The sequence below is a fragment of the Cynocephalus volans genome, chromosome 3 (genome assembly GCF_027409185.1).
Source record: "Cynocephalus volans isolate mCynVol1 chromosome 3, mCynVol1.pri, whole genome shotgun sequence".
In the NCBI taxonomy this organism is placed as follows: domain Eukaryota; kingdom Metazoa; phylum Chordata; class Mammalia; order Dermoptera; family Cynocephalidae; genus Cynocephalus; species Cynocephalus volans.
The window spans coordinates 122,441,648-122,445,801 of NC_084462.1; the positions used below are offsets into that span (position 1 = coordinate 122,441,648).

At 37.9% G+C, this 4,154-nt stretch overlaps 1 non-coding gene across 1 annotated transcript; it reads right to left on the reverse strand.

Moving 5' to 3' along the window:
- Positions 1–3,652: 3,652 nt before the first annotated feature.
- LOC134374457 (U1 spliceosomal RNA) lies at positions 3,653–3,817 on the reverse strand. The gene has a single exon (XR_010023301.1). It is a non-coding gene; the product is annotated as a U1 spliceosomal RNA (small nuclear RNA).
- Between the last annotated feature and the right edge of the window lie 337 nt (positions 3,818–4,154).

Consider the following 4,154-nt stretch of genomic DNA (forward strand, 5'->3'; position numbering starts at 1 on the left):
CTAAGGAAGATATACAAATGGCCAACAGACATATGAAAAAATGCTCAACATCACTCAGCATCCGGGAAATGCAAATCAAAACCACATTGAGATACCATCTAACCCCAGTTAGGATGGCTAAAATCCAAAAGACTATGAACGATAAATGCTGGCGAGGCTGCGGAGAAAAAGGAACTCTCATACATTGTTGGTGGGACTGCAAAATGGTGCAGCCTCTATGGAAAATGGTATGGAGGTTCCTCAAACAATTGCAGATAGATCTACCATACGACCCAGCCATCCCACTGTTGGGAATATACCCAGAGGAATGGAAATCATCAAGTCGAAGGTATACCTGTTCCCTAATGTTTATCGCAGCACTCTTTACAATAGCCAAGAGTTGGAACCAGCCCAAATGCCCATCATCGGATGAGTGGATACGGAAAATGTGGTACATCTACACAATGGAATACTACTCAACTATAAAAATGAATGAAATACTGCCATTTGCAACAACATGGATGGACCTTGAGAGAATTATTTTAAGTGAAACAAGTCAGGCACAGAAAGAGAAATACCACATGTTCTCACTTATTGGTGGGAGCTAAAAATTAATATATAAATTCACACACACACACACACACAAACAAACGGGGGGGGGAAGAAGATATAACAGCCACAATTATTTGAAGTTGATACGACAAGCAAACAGAAAGGACATTGTTGGGGGGGAGGGGGGAGGGAGAAGGGAGCGAGGTTTTGGTGATGGGGAGCAATAATCAGACACAATGTATATCGACCAAATAAAATTAAAAAAAAAAAAAAAAGAATACCAATGACATTCTTCATATAAATAGAAAAAACAATCCTAACATTCATATGGAACAGCAAAAGACCCCCAATAACCAAAGCAATTCTGAGCAAAAAATAAATAAATAAATAAAGATGGAGCTCTTACACTGCCTGACCTCAAATTATATTACTAAGCTATAGTAACCAAAACAACTTGGTATTGGCATAAAAACAGACACTCAGACCAATGGAACAGAGTAGAGAATCCAGAAATCAACTCACATACTTACAGCCAACTGATCTTCCCAAAAGGCACAGAACATAAACTGGGGAAAAGACTGCTTCTTCAATAAATGGTGCTAGAAAAACTGGACATCCATAGGCAGAAGAATGAAACTAGACCCATACCTTTTGCCACATACCAAAATCAACTCAAAATGGATTAAAGACTTAAATATAAGACCTAAAACTATAAAACTATAAAACTCCTGAAAGAAAACACAGGGAAAACAGTTCAGGATGTAGGATTGGACAAAGACGTTATGAATAAGACCCCAAAAGCACAAGCAACAAAAGAAAAAATAAAATATATCAAACTGAAAGGCTTCTGCACAGCAAAAGAAACAACAGAGCAAAAAGACAACCTACAAAATGGGAGAAAATACTTGCAAATCATGCATCCAGCAAGGGACTAATATTCAGAATATAAAGGAACTCAAACAACTTAACATTAAAAACATCAAGTAACCTGATTAAAAAATGGGCAAAGGAGCTAAATAGTCATGTCTCGAGGGAAGATACAGAAATGGCCAACAGACACATGAAAAAATGCTCAACGTCACTAAGCATCAGGGAAATGCAAATGAAAACCACGTTGAGATATCATCTCACCCCAGTTAGTCTGGCTGTTATCAGAAAGAGAGAATAACAAATGCTGACAAGGAAGTAGAGAAAGAAGAACTCTTCCACACTATTGGTGGGACTGTAAATTAGAATAGCCATTATGGAAAACAGAATGGAAGTTCCTCAAAGAACTACAGATAGAACTGCCACACGATCCAGCAATCCCACCGCTGGGTGTATACCCAAAGGAATGGAAATCATCATGTCGAAGGGATACCTGCCCTCCTGACAGCTCTATTTACAGTAGCCAAGAGTTGGAATCAAACTAAATGACCATCGACAGATGACTGGGTAAGGAAAATGTGGTATATATACTTAATGGAATAAGTATATATACCATAATAAAAAAGAATGCAATACTGCTCTGCCTTAAAAAAAAATGCAATACTGCAATACTGCCATTTGCAGCAACATGGATGAATTTACAGAAAATTATGTTAAGCGAAATAAGCCAGGCACAGAAAGAGAAATGCCACATATCCATACTCATAAATGGATCATATCACATACCTATAAATGAGAGTTAAAAAAAAATTAAACATATAAAAAAGAAAGAAAGATACAACAGTCACAATAATAAATTGAACTTTCAAAAGGAGAGAACAGAAGTGAGGTTACCAGAGGTGAGAAATGGGGAGGGGGAAGGAGGCTTAGTGAGAAATTGGTAAAGGGCCCCCCAAAATGATTACATTGTGTAATGCTCAATATACTATTTATCCTGATATGAGCATCACATATTGTACACAGGTGTTGATAATCAAAGTAGAACCCCAGAGGTATGTCAATTAATGATGTTTCAATAAAAAAAGAGGAAAGCTAATGCTTTTGAAAGCTTAACAATCTCCCCCCCTTTTTTGATTTTTATCATTTTTTTTTGCTTGGGCAGCTAGATCATTCTGTTCATTTCCTCAGGGAAAAATCATGACAACGGGTCAGGCAGGGACAAGAGAGGGGATGTCTTTTCACAACTTTGAGTTTCAAGGCTTTTTACCTTAAAGGAATGGAAAGGGTTATGGTAAATCAAAATATTTTAGATAAAGCATCAAGAGTAAAAGATGAATGTCCCCTACTCCACTCCTCCTGCCAGACTAAAAACAAAAGGGGAAATGATGAAAGAGAGGAGTCTAAGGTGACCGGGAGTGAGGATATAGCAAGATTGGTGTTGACTGACCTCTGTGAGCATTTTAGACTGCCCACACCTCAGGGCTGAGTTAACAGTTCTCTCTTCAGTTCCTGGTGAGAACAGCCCTCAACAGCAGTTGGCATATTTAACACCTGCAGTAAGAGATGCCTGGGTTTGTATAAATGTGCCCCAGCCATGACACAGGACACTTGCAAACCCCACAAGAGGTTGGGGATCTGAATCCCTAGTACTTGGTGATGTTGAGTAAATGCAGCTTGAACTTCTTCACGACTTGGTTCAGTAGTAAAGCACAGCCTTATTATAGTTTCAAATGCTTTAGGACAAATTTAATTGTTTATGGAGACTGTCCATTAAAATTGTTGAATCCATGAGTTAGATAAAAAAAAATGATGGAGAATTCACATAATAGCCCGGTGTAAGGAACAAGGAACCTAAATTTACGTAAGTCAGTTAATTATTGTACCTGATTTCTCATCTCTGAAATGAGGTCAACAAAAGTTTTCTACCCCTTGGAATAGTTTTTGGTGACAGTGTAAGTAATAAAGTATGTTGAAATTTTATTTATTTATTTATTTTGCACATGGCTGACCAGTACACGGATGGGACGCTGGACCTTGGTTCTGTCAGCACCGTGCTCTAACTAACTGAGCTAACCCAGCCAGCCCCCAAAGGAGTTTTTAAAACCCGAACATTGGTAAGTTTCAATTATGCTATATACAGTCCACAGTAAAGTAAGCCCCTCAAGTATACAAAACTCTTTATGAATAAAAAAACCCAACACCTATTAAGACTACAGAGTACCACCCTCAAAACTATTATTAAGAACCACTTCACCGGGGGAAAGTGCAAACACGGTCCCCCGCTACCAAAAATTTATGCAGTGGGGTTTCCCACATTTGGGAAAATCGCAGGGGTCAGCACATCCGGAGTGCAATGGATAAGCCTCGCCCTGGGAAAACCACCTTCGTGATCATGGTATCTCCCCTGCCAGGTAAGTATCAGTATACTGAAATTTTAAATGCAATAAAATACTGAGTATCATTTTATATATAGATCAAATATTTGACCTATTCATTTATTTCTTAATTCAACAAACATAAATAGGGTATAGATAAACAAATTAGAGCAGAAGATCAAAAGCTTATTTTCACAAGTAAGCCCATTATTAGTATTGTAGTATGAGGGAAATTATATCATTTGCCTCTCCAAGTGATTACACCTGAGAAAGGTCACTGAAATGTTATATATTAATTCTAAATACTTCTCTGCTATTTGATTTGCATTTCAAGCTCAGTGCCTACTTGTCAGATATCATCTGTAAACACTGATTAAGCCC